At 36.9% G+C, this 20613-nt stretch overlaps 1 pseudogene; it reads right to left on the bottom strand.

The window, feature by feature from the left end:
• Window positions 1–3664: 3664 nt before the first annotated feature.
• On the bottom strand, window positions 3665–20165 carry LOC143390565 (steroid transmembrane transporter SLC22A24-like; annotated as a pseudogene).
• Between the last annotated feature and the right edge of the window lie 448 nt (window positions 20166–20613).

Raw genomic sequence — 20613 nt, forward strand, 5'->3', positions numbered from 1 at the left:
TTACAGCTAGTACAAACTCTTTTCTTTTCTTCAGAACACTTGTTCTGCTAACAAGTGTTCCAGGGGGAATGGATGGATTCTTTGTCCATTAATACCCAACGTTGAGAATGTGTATTATTTATCACCCTCTCTTCTACATTTCCTTTTATTGTACAATCTACAACTTAATTCACAGAAAATTTGTAGAGAATGTTAGTTCTCCCTGCACTTTCCAACTAAACAATGATTAAACAATGATTAATCACTTCTGGCGATTAAAACGTCTTCATGTCCAAGTGAATACAGCTCCCATTCTTGGGCAATGAACTGCCTCCAGCTACCCAAGTTGCCTGGCTTCCTCTGGCCCAGGCTGAGGTTGGGGAGAGACACCTCTGGTTTTCTGCTTCAGTGCTGGGTGCCACCTGCTTCTAGGGAACTGGAGGGAGGCAAAAGCCTAGGCCCCCTTGCTGCTGGCCAGGCCCCATCTGTGGCACTCATCTGCCTCAGGGACATCACTGCTACATTATTTGCAGTGAGCTTCATAGACTACCACATGCCCAGATCCTCTTTTTTATTGTTTTTTTTAAAAAAAATTCCATTCAAATAATCATCTTTGACATCTTGTTAAATACATGGCTTGTGTATTGGGCTTAGTATTGCAGTAAACATGAGCATGCAGATATCTCATTGATAGAATGATTTCCTTTCCTTTGGATAAATATACCTAGTGGTGGGATTACTATATCATGGGATAATTCTGTTTTTTGTTTTTTGAGGACTCAATATTCCATTTTCCACAATGGTTATACCAGTTAATATTTCCACCAACCGTGTATGAAATTTATCCCTTCTCTGCATCTTGGCTAGCATTTATAATTTTTGTCTTTTTGATCATAGCAAATTTAACCAGGGTGAGAGATATCTCCTTGTAGTTTTGATTTGCATTTCCCTGATGACTAGTGTACATTGTTCAACTACGTTGAACATTTTTTTCATATACTTTTTTTCATATACTTTTTTCATATATAAAAGTATATGAACTTTTTTTCATATACTTGTTGGCCATTTATATGTCTTTTTTGAGAATCATCTACTTAGCTCATTTGCCTATTGTAAAATCAGTTTTTCTTTGTTATTGAGTGGCTGACATCCAATCATCTGGATATTAACCCCTTTTTCTGATGAATAGTTTATAAATATTTTCTCCCATCCCATAGGTTGTCTTACCTGGTTCCTTTGCTGTGCGGAAGCTTCTTGGTTTGATATTATCTTGTCTGGCTTTGCTTTCACTGTCTGTGCATTGGGGGGGGGGTTCTATTCAAAAATTGTTTTTCCAATTTCAATGTCTTGAACTGTTTTTCTTATGTTTTCTTTTAGTGGTTTCATAGTTTCAGCACTTACATTTAGGTTCTTGATCTACTTTGAGTTGATTTTTGTATATGGTGAGAAGTAGGGGTATAGTAATTCTTCTACATGTGCCTATTCAGTTTTTCCAGCATGATTTGTTGCAGTGATGGCCTTTTCTTCAAGGTATGTTCTTGGTGCATTTGTAAAAAAAAATCAAATGTCTATAAATATGAGAATTAATTTCTGGATTTTCTGTTCTGTTCCATTGCTGTGTGTGTGTTTTTATATAAGTACCATGCTGTTTTGATCACTATGGCTTGGCAATTTGTATCGAGGTCATGTGTTATATGAATTTCCATTTCACTGTACCTCACCTACCTGGAGAATAAATAATAGTTTTTTTAAATATTTACTTTTTAGTTTTAGGTGGATATGATATCTATCTTTATTTTATTTTTATGTGGTGCTGAGGATTGAACCCAGTGCCTCACGCATGCCAGGCGAGTGCACTACCACTTGAGCCACATCCCCAGCCCCTAAATAATAGGTTTAATAATTTTTGTTGTTTTGGCAAATGAAAGTTGGTACTTCATTTTAGTGTGTATTTCTTTGATCACAAATTTGGACATCTTTTTTTATATTTATTTTTTTATGTGGCTTTTTTCCTCTGAAGATTATTTGCTCTTGTTTTTTGCCCATCTTTGTATTGAAGTACAATTTTATTACTAATTATAAATTAAATACATATACACATGCATATGTTGAAGTCATCAATCATGTCAATAGTTCTTTAATATATGATAATATTTACAATATTTCAAGTGGTTTGTTTAAAATGTGAAGCCAGAAAGAATCCAAAGGAAAACATTAAAATATTACCACCAAAAGAGACATTGCAATTTTTTTTGTGAATTTATTTCCAGAGAGCTCATTAATATTATTTATTACATAATATTTCAATTGATAAGTGATTTTTGGCACCAAAAATTTCATATATTAAGTGTCTATTCATTCAGGAGTATGTTTTTGGAATTATTATGATTTGTGGTGGCATATACTACTACTGTCTGGATCACTGTAATTTTTATAAAATGTAGCACATGTTTCATGATATATGAGCCAGCCCCTTTGTTACTACTTTTTCTTGTTTTCAAGTTTATTTATTTACAGTGACATATAAAATTATGTGTTCATTGTGTACAACATGATGTTTTGAAGTACATAGTCATTGTGTAATGGTTAAATATAGCTAATTACCCCATGCATTACCTCATATGAAATGATAACTATCATTTCTTTATGGTGTAGCACTTAACCATCCTCTTAGCATTTTTCAAGAATACAATATGCTATCTTTAACTATATTCACTATGTTGTACTACAGATCTCTGAATTTATTCCTCTTACTTAATTGTAATTTTGTATCCTTTGATCATCCTCCATCCACTCCCCCACTCAACTGCCCCAGGCTCTAGAGATCACCATCTATTCTACTTTGAGATCAACACTTTTTTAGATTTTACATATGAGTGAGTTACACACTATTTGTCATTCTCAGTGTGTACTGTACTTAACATAAGGTCCTCCAGGTCCATTTGTGTTATTGCAAATGGCAGAATTTTCTTCATTTGTTTATTTTATTTTTTAAAATATCTTAATTTTATTTATTTATTTTTATGTGGTACTGAGAATTGAACCCAGTGCCTCACATGTGCGAGGCAGGCGCTCTGCTGCTGTGCCACAGCCCCACCCCCTCTTCATTTTTTTAAAAAAAATATTTATTTTTAGTTTTAGGTGCACAATATCATTATTTTATTTTTATGTGGTGCTGAGGATTGAACCCAGTGCCTCATGCATGCTAGGTGAGCACTTTACCACTGAGCCATAAACCCAAGCCCTTTTTCATTTTTATGATTGAGTAGTGTTCCATTTCATGTGATACAAATACACTTTCTTTATCCATTCATCTTTTGATGGACACTGAGGTGTGCTACAATAAACATGGAAGTGAGGTATCTTCTTAGCATACAAACTCTCTCTCTTTTGTATGTATACCAAGTAATGGGACTGCTGGATCGTGGAAACAAATCTTCTTTTTTCTATTATTAATTTCAAGATGAATTTCAAACTATTTTTGCAATGTCTCCCCCCAAACCAACAATTGTTTGGTGAAATTACATAAACTCATGAATACTTTGAGAAGATCTTGTATATTTAGTGATTGTAGGTGGCATTCATTTGTCCATTTTATTTTTGGCTAGTTTTGTCGGTATAATGAACAATCTAGACTTTTTCCCCCCCTCATTTTGCTCTTCTTTGGATTACTCTTGGGAACTCCTTAAAACTGTATTACTTTCATGGAAGTATCTTCCTGCTTTACTTTTCTTGAATATTTTGTGCTGGGAAAAAGAAATAATAAAACAAAAAATATGTAAAATAAGTGCACATACCCTGCAAAGTGCACATACCCTACAAAGCTATATGACAAGCTTTGTAACAAGCTCTTCTTGATAGCTTTGTAATCTAATACTCCCTAGACACCATGGTGCCTGATACCTGGAAATGCCTGGGAAGACAGTGTTGAGTATTGCTACTCTTACCCTTGTCTCTTTAGACATTTGATCAATGACATCTTTGGAAAATTCAAAGGGAAAATGGAAATTTCTAAGGACATTTTCTTATTTTTCCTCATTTCAAATTCTGTCATTCCATTTGCTCGGTTTCTCTCTCTTCAAAATTTCCAATACCTATGGCATTGAATTGGATTAAATCTTATAGGATCCACTTCCTTTAGATACATTGTCATTTTTTTAAGTAAGGTTGTTCTGTTTTAGTCTCACAATCCTTTCTGACTGAAGCAGTAATCAAGTTTGTGTCTTTGATGCAAGCTCACTTCCTCCCCATTACATATCCAACACTCATGCCTGATAATACCATTCCACCGCGCGACCAGCACGCTGGTTTCATACAAGAGGTTCGTAGCATAGAAGTTAACTAGTGAGATCAAAATAAACACACAAGACTCAATTACCTTTTTATTTGACCAGGTCCGAGACGGCCCTCCCTCTAGCTCTCGCCTTGAACCACCCGGTGGGGCAGCAAGGCTTACTCAGGACTAGTAGGAGAGAGAGAGAGAGCACACCAGGGAGTGGCCTTTTATTAGGGAACAAGAAATTCAGGGGAATTGGTCTCAGGGTCAATGGACAGTCATACCCCCACGCGGACAGGCTCTCGCACCTGGAGAGGGTGGGGATAAGCTCCGACACAGTTTGGTCAGAAAGCCTCACACCCAGTCAGGGAGGTGCACAATCACGTGCGAGAATGTCTTCCCACAACCATGAGTATGAGAATTAAGTATTTGAGCCTTCACATATTTATAGGAAAACACCAGCAGTGTGCTTCCCATAAGGGCAGAGAGTGTGTGCCATTCACAGTAGAACTAATTTTGACCTTTTCACTGCTAAAGTACTGGTGCAAGATGGTCTATGTGATCTAGTTTCAAGAGGAGTGATACAGCTTTATGGGTAGAGGAGAGCTGCTGCTGAATAAAAGACACAGGTATAGCAGAAATAGCTCAAATCTGAACCTATGTGAAGGACAGATGGCTGCAAATGGTCATTTGCTTCCTCATCACTGAGCTATAGAACATAGCCACTTCCTACTCAGGTGACAACCAGGGCACCTGCTTACTTATTTTCCACATCCTGGAGGGTGTTAACAAGAGGCTGATTCCTGGTTTCTGGAAGGGGCAAGATAACAAGGCCAGCAAGGAGGGTGATGACTCCATAGATGATCCAGGGCAGACGGAGAGAATACCCCAGTAAGGTCATCAGGAGAGGAGCCAGTATTGCCCCTGTTCTCTGGAATACTGTAGTGATGCCTCCCAGTGTTGACCTTAGGATGAAAATAGCAATACAAAGAAAATCTTGTACACATCTGTATATATATGTTCTCACTTGTCAACTCCATTTTATTTTGGGAGACAATACAGCAGAGTTATTGAACACATGGCCTTTGACAACCAGCTTTTAATTGTGATATTGACCTCTATTGATTCCTTAGTCAGTTTCATCGTTATTAAAATAAGGATATGCATAGCACCGATCCTGTAGAGTGGTCTTAAGATTAAACAAAATGCTGCAGTAAAGGACGTGGAACATTGCCAGGCATAAAGTTTGTTTTAAATAATTGTGGGTTATTAGTTGCTTTTAAAATTTCTATTATAATTCATGTCTTGGATATCTAAACAGTCTCAGTTTTCTCCCTGCAGTAAGTGTCAATCAGTTAAGAAAGTCCTGTTTGGAAAGCAGAGAGAAGGTCGTTTAGCTCTTGTACCTGAATACAGTGGGGAGGAGCTCAATTTGGTGGAGAGCAGAACCAGTGCTGGCAGCACACACAGCTCCAATTCCCAAAGTTGCTAAAACCACATGCAGAGTCTGCATTTCTGGAGAGAAGAGATCAGGGAGAATAAAAAATCTTGGTTGAAGAAATCTGTCTATCCCTAAATAATTGTGAGGTGATTCTGTTGTAGGGTTTGCAGGTGAGAAACAAATGACAGACAAAGTGCAACCCCTCAGAGATGATGGAGAGGTTGATGAGCTGCTGAATGCTGGGCTGAAACACTGAACCAAAGGATCTAAATCTCTTGCTTCAATTTTCTCTGCATATTTGAGTATTGCTCATAATGGTGGGAATAGAGAAATAAGGAAATATTTGTTTTATTTACTTTGTCAAAAAAATTTTTTCAGGGCATTTTCTGGAGGGCCTAGAACTATATGTGAATAAAAACTGAGGAGTTTATGACCCGTGTCTTGAACAGCTTAGAACTAAGAGTATGGGAACAATGCGTGATGTAGGGAAGGTCCTCCTCCACATAGTGACAAAGGGATTGGACAATCTGAAGAGACGCAAGTTCTAGGCAATAATTCAAGATTTTAAAAGCCTAACATTAGGAATCCTATTTACAAGTGAATAATGTCATACTGGGAATTAATAACATAATTTTGAATTACTGAATTCACAAAGGTTAAATATATTATTTTTAATTCAATAAAATGTTCTAAATAGGACTTTAAAAAATAGAATTGTTCTCCTGCTGGGGGGAAGAGTGGAGACTTCCAGTCTGAAATCCTACAAAATATGTTTCTGCTATGAGAACATGGTGGAACATGGAGACCACTGAAATTCCCACAATCATTAATGAGATCATTTAATTAATTAATTAATTAATTAATTTTTTAAATATTTTTTAATTTTTTAGTTATCGGCGGACACAACATCTTTCTTTGTACGTGGTGCTGAGAATCGAACCCGGGCCGCATGCATGCCAGGCGAGCACGCTACCACTTGAGCCACATCCCCAGCCAGATCATTTAATTTAGTAAAGTAAGTTGGTTTCTAGTGTTTTTTTATCAGTGCATTATTGCTATACATAACAGTGGGGTTCATTTTAAAACCTTCATAAGTGCATATGACATAATTTGTTCCATTTCAATTACTAGTACTTCCCCTTTCATACACCTCCTCCATCCCCCTGGTCCCTTTTCTCTACTTTACTGGTCTTTTATTTATATTTTGATTTTAGTTAGTACATTTTAATCATACATAAAAGTGGAATTCATTATTTTTTTCTTGTCTAGGTACAGATTACAAAACTATTAGAAGACATATTAAGATTATACTCTTGTTTTACTCCTGCTGTGCTCTTGCTTTCTGTCTGAAGACGAGGGATTTTTATTTCACTGAATTCAAGGAGGCTTTCCTAAAAATGTATTCAGGAGGCTTTAAGAATCAGGACGAGTCCCAGGGAGAGTATCACATGCCCACTTGGAGATGCAATTGCAAGGCCTAACTGCTCCATGACTGTTATGAAAAGTGTAATTGGGAGGGGCATGGGAGGATTAGATGAACTCTAGATAGGGCAAAGGGGTGGGAGGGGAAGGGAAAGGATATGAGGGTAGGAAAGTTGGTGGAATGAGATGGACATCATTTCCCTAAGTACATGTATGAAGACACAAATGGTGTGACTCTTTGTGTACAACCATAGATATGAAAAATTGTGCTCTATGTGTGTAATATGAATTATAATGCATTCTGCTGTCATACATAACAAATTAAAAAAGTGTAATTAGCCAGAGGCATGTGGTTAGTTCCTCTTCTAAAGAAACTGTTCATACCATTGGAACTGATGTTCAGATTCATCATGGATGTGGTCAGGACAGCTTTGTGTCTGAACCATTCCTTAAGGATATAGTCACAGTCAGAACCTAAGTCCTGCCAAGAGTTTGCCATTTCAAACCTTCATATTAACTGCAAAGAATCTTTGACTTTTAATGATATTCTTATGGCATCAGGAAGGTAAGATGATGTAATTCCTAAGGAATGAGGGAATCACTTTCTTTCCCCAAACCTTGGTCTCTCTCACCTTGGAGCAAAAATGTGTTGACCAGAATGAAAACTCCTGCCAGGAAGGAGAACAGTGTCTGGTTTGTCCGACGACCTATGTAATTCAGAGTCCAAAGGGAAACAAATCTGGCTGTGAGCATGATGGCTCCAAAGAGAACCTGGAACAGGAAGATATTGCTCCCCAGGTGCTGCAGGTTGAGTACGAGGCCATAAAAGGATACAGCATTTGAAAATCTGAAGCGAAAGGAGAAGAGACATCTAATAACATTTAGAGCCTAAGGAACATTCCCTAAGATTTTGAAGAGGACTCCGCAACTGATGATAATATTGGCCCAAGATGGCGTGTGGTCAATGATAATTATAGAATAAAATAATGGAACAATTGTTTTTTAGGCAATAATCTTAAATTACTATAAATTATTTTGGAACATAATGTTCCACAGTAAGATTGTTTATTTTATATCTGTTTTTATTCTTTTTATAAATGTAGATGTCTACTTTTATAAAATTTCTTCTTAGCAATACCTCTGTACATGACCCATAGATTTTTTTAAAAAAATATTTATTTTTAGGTGTAGGTGGACACAACACAGTGCCTTTATTTTTTTATGTGGTGCTGAGGATCGAACCTGAGTCCCGCCTGTGCTTGGCGAGCGCTCTACTGCTGAGCCACCATCCCAGCTCCTCCAGAGATTTTTTAATGTTGTATCATTATTCTTGTTTGGTTCTAGGAATTTTTAAAGTTTCTTCTCTCATTTTGTCTATGACCCATTCCTTTTCAAAGGAGAATTGTTTATTCCCCATGTGTTTATGTGATCTGTATTTTTTTCTTGTTGTTTATTTCTAATTTAATTCCATTATGATCTGATAAGATGTAAGAAATACACTGATATTTGTGGTTGCCAAGACTTGCTTTATGACTAAAGTTTGGTTTATCTTGGAGAAGGTTCTGTGAATTATTGAAAAGAAAGTGAATTCAACTGTTATTGGATGAAATAGCCTATAACTGTCTGTTACATGCATTTTATTTATGGTATTATTTAGGTAGGAAGTGTTATTTTTTTTTCTGTGACCAAACACCTGACTATAACAATTTAGAGGAGAAAAAGTTTATTTAGCCTCATGATTTCAGGGGTTCAGTCCATGGTCAGCTTTCTCCATTGCTCTGGCCCAAGATAAGGCAGAAAGAACAGCATGGCAGTGGAATATTGCCTACCTCATCATAATCAGAAAGCACAGAGAAAGAAAGAGGGGCCATGGGGACATAATATAATCTGCAAGGTCACACCCTCAGAGATCTACTTCCTCCAGTCATGCCCCATCTGCCTATAGTTACCACCCAGTTAGTCCATTCAAATTATTAATTATTAATTTAGCTGGGTGTGGTGACACATACCTGTAATCCTAGCAACTTGGGAGACTGAGGCAAGAGGATGGAGAGTTCAAAGCCAGCTTCAGTAAAAGAGAGGTGGTAAGCAACTCAGTGAGACCCTGTCTCTAAATAAAAGACAAAAAAGGTCTGGAATGTGACTCAGTGGTCGAGTGCCCCTGAATTCAATTCATCAAGTGAATTAATCCAATTATTGGGTTACAGCTCTCATAATTAAATCATCCTGCCTCTGAACATTAACACAGGAGGGTTTGGGGCACACCTCATCCTCAAGCCATAACATTTCTATTGATTTTATATCTGGATGACCTATCTTTCGGTGAGATGGATGTGTTGAAATCACCAGTATTATTGCAGTCAGGTCTTGCCCAGGGTCTGTGTGGAGCTGAGCTCTTCTAGACTTAATGTCAAGAAGTGTTTGTTTTATGTAATTAGGTGCATCAACATTTATTTTGGGCATAAGTATTGCTATTATTATATTTTTTCATTGGGTTGGTTCCTTTACAAGTATGTAGAAATCTTCCTTGTCTCTTCTGATTAATTTTTGCATGAAATATCTTTGTAGTACATGAGCATAGTGATTACTATTTGTTTTTGGACTTTGATTGCATAGAATATCATTTTCCATCCTTCCACTATCAGCCCATGGCTGTCTTTGTCTATAAGATGAATCTTGCAAACAGCATATAGCTGGGTCTTGTTTTTTAATACATTCTATTAATCTACATCTTTTAATTAAAATGAGACCATTTATTTAATATTTATGAAGAGGTGACTATTATTTTCTGTAATTTGATTTGTTTCACATATTTCACTCAGTCTCAAATTTCATTTACTTAATTTCTCCCTAGCGAGTGTGGGATCCATTCAGGAGCTTTGTAGTTTGAGTTCTCTTGTGTATAGTATTTCCTTAAGCAATTTCTGTAGTGCTGGCTTAGGGATCATGAATTCTTTCATTTTATACTTATCTTGGATTTTTTTTTCTTTTCCTTTCATTGTGAAAGAGTGGATATAGCAATCTTGACTGGAAATTATTTTATTTCAGAGTTTGGATTTTCTAATGCCAAGCCCTGCTGGATTTTAGAGTCTAAGCTGTCATAATTTATCCTTATTGGTTTACCTCTAAATGTGACTTGTCATTATTCTCTGGCAACTTTTAAAATTCTTTCTTTCATCTGTATTTTTTAAAATATTTTACTTATAACATGTCATGGAGAGATCTCTTCTGATCCCACCTATTTGGGACTATACATGCCTCCAATATCTGGATATTCATCTCATACCTAAAGTTTTAAAAATTTTCTGTATTATTTCACCAAAGGTTATCAATGCTATTAGACTGAATGTATCTTCATTGAGTAATGGGCCTTAAATTTACTCTCATAATTATGTCCTAGAGTTCTTATATTCTTATTGTCGTTTCATAGTTTTTTCTTAAGTACTGTCTGAATGATCACCTTATCTCTAAGAATTGAGATTATCCTTCTGCATGCTATAATATAATAAAAGGCTTTAATTTCAACTGAATTTTTTATTTGACTTATTATGCCTGTTATTTCCAAGATTTCTTCTTGTTTTTTTCCAATATCTATCTTTTTGTTGAATTTCTCATTAATATTCTGTAATGCCTTCCTTAGCTCATTCAGTTTTCCTGACTTTTCTTGGAATTCAATCTTCTTTTTAAAATAGTTATTCTTTTGATTTATTTATCCAGAATTTCATATATTTCAATATCTTTGGAGTCACTCCTAGGGAATTATAAACCTTTGGGGGTTTCATTTTACCATAATTTTTCTTATTTCCTATTTTGAGACTTAGGCATCTGTTGAGATGGATTTCTCTTCCACTTTTATGTGACATTTTTAGGGTACAAACTTTTCTTGGTGTAGTGTTTTTGGATACCAGGTTGTTATAAATTGTTGAATATATTTCCAAGTGTGTTTCATAGTACAGTTTTCCTGCTAATTGTTTGCAATGTATTTTATTGTACTTTGATAGCATATATTGTGTTGGAGCTTGAGAATTCTACTTTCTATGAGATCTCATAAGGGTGGGGTCCTTCTGGTAAGTCAGGCAATTGTGTTATATATATTTGTGCATAAGGGGTATATCTTCTGTGATGTTTTTTTAGACTTGCTAATTCTGTGTATATTAAAAGGGTCTGGGAGCAATCTCTGTTAAAGCCCTTCATAGATATGGTGTTCTCAGTTTTTGTGTTATTTCTCTCTGCTGTTTCTATAAGTACAGATGTTCATGAGTGATCCATGAACCCTCTAGTCATTCCTACTTGTGACCTGGTTGTCGGTTTGGGGTTTTTGTCTCCTATTGTTTGTGATATAGTGTTGCTGAAGCTTGAGTGGATTAGGTTGTATATGGATCAAGGTGTGCCGTCTCCTAGATGGATTGGGGGTGTATCTCAGCAGCATAATATCTACCCCATGAAATTGAAGTGTTATACCAGATTTCTAGCATCTCACAGAAAAAGAAAAATAACAGCAACAGCAGTAGCAAAAAATATAGAGCACTAAAATACCAGGTCCTAAATATAACATCTTCAATACTAATAGCCACAAAATCAGGAATGGTGGGGTCATAACTCAGCAACAGCAACAATGACAAACAGCCATGAACTAGACATAGCACTAAAATCAAACATCAGGTGTCAGCTGTGACTTCCACAATAGTAATAACTGTGACAACATGAATGGTGGGGGCATAAATTATATAAAATAGTTTTAAATAATGGTAAAAATTCAATCCATTTAGAGAAAAATGGGTAAAAAGGGAAAAGAAAGACTAAAATATTATAAAAAAGAAAGAAAGCAGAAGAGAGGTATAAAGTGATGGTCATAAAGAAGGAGGAAAAAATTTAAAAAATTAAAATTAAGTTGAGAGAGAGAAGGAGAGGGAGAGAAAGAAAGAGTGGGAGAGGGGAGAACAAGAGAATTTTGAGTATTAGAGAGAGAAGAGGGAGAACAGCAATAGCAAAACCTCACTAACCCCCCAAACAAATTATAAAATAAAAATATGATAAAATGTGAAAAATGTATATACATACACACATATATTCATACATACGTATGTATCCATATGAAGAACTCTGAAAATACAACTGGAAGAACAAAAAAAATTCTTAACAAAAATAAAAGAATTGTCTTCATTGTGGTGGTTGAAACTGGACAAGGATGGATATTTACTACTTATGCCAGACTGCCCTTCCTTCCATTTCTTCCTGGGGTATGAACCTCTTATATCAAAGGTTGGGAGATTATTAAACCTTTCCTTCTTTTGTATTGATTGCTATACCTAGAACCAAATATGGAGTGGCCTGACTCAAAGTTAGTTGAAATGACTCTTTGTTTCTTGCTCATCAGTACAAGGTAGGTTGGAAAGAAAAATATCACATGACTAGGAGAGGGATGATGCAAATTTCTAAATGGAAAGTTTCCACAGTTGGGATCTATCCATGATTGGAACTTTTTTATATTCTGGAGAGAGAAGATCAACAAACTCATAGGGCCAGGCAGATGTCAATTTCTTCTGGTTGTCCTAATCCCAAATACTTCTTGACAATTTTACTCATAGGGTAACCAACTTCCCTTGGTGGAGGGGGCACAACAGGTCACAGCACCCTCCACCACCTAGGACTATGGCCTTCCAAGACTCAATCCTTGAATATAATCATGCCTGCCTGTTTGGTTTCCTGAACCTCTTCAGCTGATTGAGTGAGCATCAGACTCCAAGGGAAAGTAAGTTGCCATCCCTGCTATATCTTTGAGCTGATTCTCCTAGATAAAATCTTCTGTGTGCCTGTTTCAATGGCATGCGTTCTAGGTCATATGGTAGATGCCAACCAGGTTGCTGTGCCAATCTTTTCTATTGGTTCCTGAAGCAAAGGTATTCCCCATGTCAAGTGTGACTTCATGAGTTGGCTTCCCACTTTGGCTCTCTCCTCCTAACTTGAGAAACATAGAGACAGAGCACTTTTTTTAAAATTAATTTTTATTGTTGGTTGTTCAAAACATTACATAGTTCTTGATATATCATATTTCACACTTTGATTCAAGTGGGATATGAACTCCCATTTTTACCCCATATACAGATTGCAGAATCACATCAGTTGCACATCCATTGATTTACATATTGCCATACTAGGAGACAACACTTTTTAATAATCAACTCCAAGTATAGATCCAGAGTAAGCTAAGTTCAGGCTCCCTTTCTATTCTATTGGTGTCTCCATGCCAATTTTTTCTGCTGCTTCTTTCTTTATACCTCTCTCATCTTTGGTGACCCAGAGCTGTAGCCACTACTAGCTTGGCACTGATGTACACTTTCATATCCTACGTTTGAAACATCAGTATTTCTGCGCCTCTCTGAGTCTCTGACTGTTCAGTATTGAATTTTACTGAAATCCATTAAACATCTACCTCACTGAGAAGCAGTATTATTCAGTTTTATTCAGCCATAAAGAAGAATGAAATTATGTTATTTGCAGGTAAATGGGTTGACCTGGACAGCATAATGCTAAGTGAAATAAGCCAGACTCAGAAAGTCAAAGACTGAATATTTTCTTTCATATGTGGAAGGTAGAGAGAAAAAAGGAATGAAATATAGAAGGAGCTCATGAAAATAGAAGGGTGAACAGTAAAGCAGAGGACGGTAGACAAGGGTGGGGGAAGAAAGGATGCCAAGGAGTTACTAGATATTGAAATTAACTGAATTGTGCTATGTGTATGTATGAACAAATCACAATGAATCCCACTTTTATATATAATCTTAGTGCATCAATTAAGAAAGTAACATGTAGAAGAGAGACCAGAAGAGTAGAGGAAGACATTAGGAGGGAGGGAGGGAGGAGGGTGGGGAAAGAGGAGGTACTGGGAAATGAAATTTCGCAAGTTATGTTATGTGCATTTTTGAGTATGTCACAATGATCCTCACTCTTATATGTTATTATTCTGCACTCATGAAAGTATGATAAAATTTTTGATTTTTTCTATTACAATTATTTCATGATAATTTTGTGCCTATTATGCAAAAATGGTGACTGCAAATTGCCAATTTCCATTCAAACTTCCTTTCTATTTCATCTCTTGCATCTTTGAATGGCAAAATGGGTGTTAATGGGGTTAGGACCAGTATTGGGACCATATAGATACCCAGTGACATAGCTCTTCTGTTATCACCTTGGCCACCCTGGTAAAGAATGTGGAGACTGTGCATACCTGGAGGGCAAGAGGAGGACAAGCAAGGGTATAGACACAGCCAGTTGCAGTGTGTTCCACTTTCGAATGGTAAAAGCCAGTCCTCCAAGGAACATTTGCCCAATATTGTAGGAGACATCATCAGGACTATTCTCACAGACTTCCCTTGGGACGTTGTTCATTCTGACACTGGAAGAAAACATGTACATAATTGATATTTCAGGCAAAGGGTAATTTCACGGTCAATTCAGACATGGAGAAAGGAAAGTCTCAAATTATTGACTTACTGAGACAAAAAGAATTTATCACAATAGTCGTGACACTCAACCCATCCCAGAAGCGTAATATGCAGTAAATGAGGAAGGTGGGGGTGAAGGCTGCATCGGTGTCAACGATGCCCAGCTGGAGTACGCACCACAGGTAGACCACCTTCCGCCCAAACCTAAGAAAGATTGGAACAGGTAAGCTTATTTCAGAACAAAAATAATATGTGGAAAACAAGAAAAGATAAAATAACTTCAGATTTAGGGTAAAATGTTTAACAAGTAGGACATTATACTGTGGTCTAGTGGAATCATAATACTAGTCAACAACGAAAATCACAGATGTAAGCATCCCTGCTAATCTGAGAGTGATGCCAGAATGCACAGCAAAGCACATGGCATAAGAGGACTTTGATACCATGTGGACATGATGAAACAATCATTGGAAAAATGAGAAATGAAAATCCAATAAGTACAATAAATAAATTCTCAAACTAAATCAGGCAGAGTACAGATCCTTTTTAGGGAGATACTCTCATGATGGCTACATGACTTTATACTCTTGCCCAAAGCCATGTAACACAAAGATTGTGTCCTGTTGTAAACTATGGACTTTAGTCAATACCATATAAATATTGGTCTATCAGTTATGATGAACATACTACACTAATGTAAGATTTTAATATTATGTGAGATTGTTTGTGGGAGGGTGTATTGGGGACTCCCTGTACTTTGGACTCAATATTTCTGTAAACTTAAAACTGACGTAAAAAATTAAAGCTTATTGACAGGCATGGTGGTTCATATCTGTAATTACAATGACTCAGGAGGCTGAGGTTCAAAGTCAGCCTCAACTTAGCAAGATCCTGCCTCAAAACACATTTTTTTTTTTAACAAGATGGAATTCTCAGTGGTGGACTGCCCATGGGTTCAATCCTTAACACCACAAAAATCTTCTAGATCTAAAACATTCCCCAAACCCAACTACATCTTTCCGTCTCCATGGTCTCCCTTTAATTAGCACTCTTTTTTTTTTTTTAAAGAGAGAGAATTTTTAAAATATTTTTATTTTTCAGTTCTTGGCTGACACAACATCTTTGTATGTGGTGCTGAGGATTGAACCCGGGCTGCACGCATGCCAGGCGAGCGCGCTACCGCTTGAGCCACATCCCCAGCCCTAATTAGCATTCTTATCATCTTTCTTCTGGACTATTTCAATAGCCTTCCAGATAGTCCTTGTGGAGAAATAGGCATTTAAAAGGCAAAGTTATAAAATTCCTCTTAAAATTAAAGGTTGGAAAATGCAACAAGAGTAACTTGAGGAGGGGGTCTAGGGTTGTAGCTCAGTGGTAGAGCGCTTGCCTTGCATGTGTGAGGTCCTGGGTTCGATCCTCAGCACCACATAAATAAATAAATAAATAAAGATATTGTGCCCATCTACAACTAAAAAAATAAAATAAAAAGAGTAACTTGGGTGGAGGCATCACTAAATAGGGAGTCATGGAAGAGAGTTTTCAGGAAGTAACATTTGAATCTGAGTACTTAGAAGTTGGGTTGAACAGTGTACAGGGAAAAGCATTCTAGGCAGAAAGAACAGCAAATATAAATGTCATATGGCAGAATCCAGCTAGATGTTCTGAAGACTGTCAGAGAATGGAGAAGGGGTAGGTGAGATGAGGAAGGGAGGCAGAGGCCAGATCTCAGACTGGCAAGACTTGAGAGGAAACTCAGGGTTTTGTTCTATGTGTGATAGAATACCACTGGGTGTTCCCTGGGGAAGAACAATTTTAAGCCTGAGAAGACACAGGTCAACATAGTGTATGGATGGAATGTGTTATCAACAACAGTCAAATGCTAGCTGCAAATGTGAGCTACAAATTCTCTAAAGGGTTCTGAGAAACTGGGTGGTTATTTGTCAGAAATGCAGAGGGCCCTTCATTTGATAGGGGGGTTGAACTTCATAATATCTGACTACTAGAAGCAGGGGGAGGTGAGGGGGAGGAGAAGGAAGTTGGATAATGGCACCAAAGCACAAATGGATGGCAGTAATAAATTCTAATGTTCTACAGCAAAGCAGGTGACTATAGTTCACAATAACCTATAGTATATTTTATGAATCACTAGAAGAGAGGAGTTTGAACACTGCAAACCAAAATAATCATAAGGAGACGGAAATGTTCATTACCCAGATTTTATCAGTATATAAGGTATACATAAAATGAAATATCACACTGCACTTCATAGTATAATTACTGTGTGTTTATAAATTTTTTAAATGTTCAAGGAGATGTAAATGTTAATGTCTTGATCATTACACACTGTTTGTATGTATTCAATGTATGTAAATACATCAGATTTATGCACTCCAGACATTTGTCAACTAAAATAATTAATACCAACTATTTTTCTTTAACTGTCTTCTATCATTTCCTACTTTAGATCTGATAGGGCCATCTTACAAATCTCTGTCATGAGCATTGAAGTCAATCCTCTTACAACTGGTCTCCTGGCTGCTACTATTGCTTTCTATCAAATTATACTCATAATCCAGTAGTCACATCCCCACCATCATTAAACATCTTATTAAGCATTTCTTTGAGCTTTACATAATACACAAATATGCAGATCTCAAATGTTTACAAGTTTAATTATTTTCACAAAACTACTGTATCCATGTGACTAGTCTTCAATCAATATAACATCACTCTCATGAAGAAGCCCTTCTCAGACTCTCTCCTGGACGCCATTTCAACCAAAAATATGTAATACCATAAAATTTAACACTATATATTAATATGTATGCTTTGATCTTTATAAAAATTGAAATCATGTATTATGTAGTTCTGTGTCATGTAATGTTTCCCCTGTTAATTTTTTTAATATTTTGTTTCAGTTACAGTTGTACACAATACCTTTATTTTATTTTTATGTGGTGCTGAGGATCAAACCCAGCACCCCACATGTGCTAGGCAAGCGCGCTACTGCGGAGCCACAACCCCAGACCTCCCCTATGTTATTACATGTGGCAATAGTTTGTTCTTTCTCATGGCTCAATAGAAATTTATATGAATTTTATTCTACTGTTTATGGATATTAACCTGAATCTATGCTCAAAGAAAACTTATTCATGTTTCATTCAACTATTTTGTTAATTCATTCTGCAATACAAATTGGTAGCACAGAGGCCTAAAAAATGGGGGAAAATAAATTCTTTGACCCAGAAATCTACATAGGCAACAATTAACTATTGTATGCTCAAAGTTACAATGTTAAACTAAGACTACTAGGTGGCTTTGAACATCTGCATTACCATCTGCGTTCTTGTGGGAGACATGCTTGTGTGAGAGCCATGGTTGATTGCCTTCTCTAGAATCTCTCCAAGGAAGCTAGAAGCCCAAAACTTCTCACCTCCACATTGCATCCTCCTAAGTTCTTAATAATTACCTTTTCTGGTTACAAACATTATCTATTAAAGTCATTTCACAAGGACCAGCATTCAGGTTAAAGTTCCAGTGATTTACCATCCCATCAGGCCCACGATGCTACTCAACCCTCAGATTTTATAATAGTGATTACCCTCTGTATGTGTGCCTACAATGCATGTATGAAATGATGACCAGTATAAAAATATCTATTCTCATTTATCTTACAGGGTCTAGGTGGTTCAGAATGTTGCCAAGAACAGGAACATACTTGTAAACATGCAAATGCCTTCTCCCTCAAGTCTCCTTTCTCTCCCTTTGTTGAACTAACTCTTACTTATACACCTCACATTCTGGATTTTCTCGAAAATTGCTCCCTGAAACTGATATGATCGACATTGCCTATCCTGTCTTTCTTAATGCAGCACAATGAGTTTTTCACAACAAATTGTAGCATCTAATTTATGTACCAAGCACTAATATTTGATTGTAGTTTCCTGAAATCAGAAAGTGGGGCCACTACACAGTTCAATGCAAACACACAGAGCTCAAGCAAGATTTCTTTTCTTTCTTTTATTTATTTTTTTAGTTGTAGATGGACATGATATCTTTATTTTATTTTTATGTGGTGCTGAGGATCGAACTCAGTGCCTCATACATGCAAGGAAGTGCTCTACCACTGAGCTACAACTCCAGCCCAAGATTTCTTAAATAAAGGAATAAATACTTACTGAAAACTTAATCTGACCAACAGTCCAAAAGAAAGTGGGGTGACACTCACCTGTCTGAAAGAAGGCTATATATCAGACTTCCCAACAGTGACCCAGTCATAAACAGAGTTTGAACCATTGGTTTTTAATGACTGGGATTCACAAACCAGGTCCCACTGGAAGAGAATCAAAAAAAGCACAGTGGAGTTTGAGGTTTTAAGCCTTTAAAAATCTTTGCACTCAGTGGAAAAGGAGCACAAATTCCCAGATATGATGTATGTGATACTCTGCTGTGTGGATCCTGCCCGATCTCCAGCTTCACCTACAGTCACTCTCCCCTGGTCGCCCTTCCTCCACTTATTTCAGCCCTTCAAGAGCACTTGCCTCTCTCTTGCCTCATAGCCATCCAATATTCTGCATCTTTTTTTCTACAGGTCTTTATTCATTTTTACCTTCAGGCCACCAACTCTCTTTATTCCATTAACTTATACACATTCTTTGGCTACTACAATTTAAAACATATAAAAACACATTTTTAAGAAATTTCAGATACCAAAAATTTGAAAGCTTATTTTTTTTCTCATCATGTAAGTGACTTAGGGTCCTGCTTTTGACTTTTCTTAGCAGTCCATACTTCAATTACTACAATATCTCTCATCCTTGGCCACACATTGAATCACTTAAAGAACATAAAAAACACTAGTGTTTGGATCCAATGCCCAGAGATTATGATTTATTTGCTCTCAGGGTCAGTTTTTCAGCACTGAGAACCACCGACTTAGTATAACATTTGATCACTTTTAAAATTATAGATCTTTCTCATTAAAGGATAATTATAGGTATATGTTTTGCTTGTTCAATTCATTAACTCCAATACTATATGTTCTCAACAGCATTGTAGTGTAGATAAACAATTGCTACCTGCATAAGAAAGGAAGAAAGTGTTGACTACGGCACACATCTGGGGACTAAATATATAAAGCAAATTCCTTCTTGCTATTAACACCAAATAAGCAGATGATTTAAATGAGGCTTCTTACCTCAGTTGTGGTGGTGGAGGGGAAGTAGCTTCTGTCATACACCCAACCATCCACACAGGGCTCTGTGTCTGCCTCAGCTGTATTGATGACAGTTTCATTCAGGTGAAGGAGCTGCCACTGGGGATGGATGAAGCGACGACACTTTTCTGGTTTTAGATTTGGATCTAGGGTAATGGGGATCCTCAGAAGGGCATCTTGGCTGAGGGTCCCAGTGTCATTACCAGAGACAGTGTCATTGTCAAGACTCTGGACCCCGTAGCGATGATCAGGAATTGCAGCAGTGAAGTTCTCCAGTATGAAATGAGGGTATGTTAGGAGGTTGGTGATGCAAAAGAGAACTAGCTGAAAGATTTGGAATCTCCCCAGGCCTCTGGCTTGATCCAGGAGCTCATCAAAGGACATTGAGGCTGTACAGGGGATCACCTAAAGGAATCACTTTATGGAGGTAAGTTCAGAAGGAGAAAATGCTTCCTTTCACCAAGACCTGTAATGTGTTGATCCTCATTCAACTTTCTCCTGATGGGCTGTGACTCACTGCTGCAGAATAATGGAAGGATTTCCTCAGAGTCTTCGGGTTTAGACTGACAGATAGTTTCAATAAAGTTACAGAAATGTTTGGCAAAGAGACTTCTACTTACTGACAACTGAGCCTGCTTAAAAGATACTCTTTGAATGATTCTGATCTTTGAGCTTTCTGAGAAGTCAACAGTGGACTTGTAGTGGGTGTAATCTCCCTATGACCCTAAATATAGCTTTCCATGATCTGTCCTTTTCATAAAAGGAATGTTGGAATCTCAAATGTAAAAAGCTTTATGATATTACTGTGTAAAGAATAGATCATGGCTTTTTA

This window comes from Callospermophilus lateralis, chromosome 2, assembly GCF_048772815.1.
Source record: "Callospermophilus lateralis isolate mCalLat2 chromosome 2, mCalLat2.hap1, whole genome shotgun sequence".
Lineage (NCBI taxonomy): Eukaryota > Metazoa > Chordata > Mammalia > Rodentia > Sciuridae > Callospermophilus > Callospermophilus lateralis.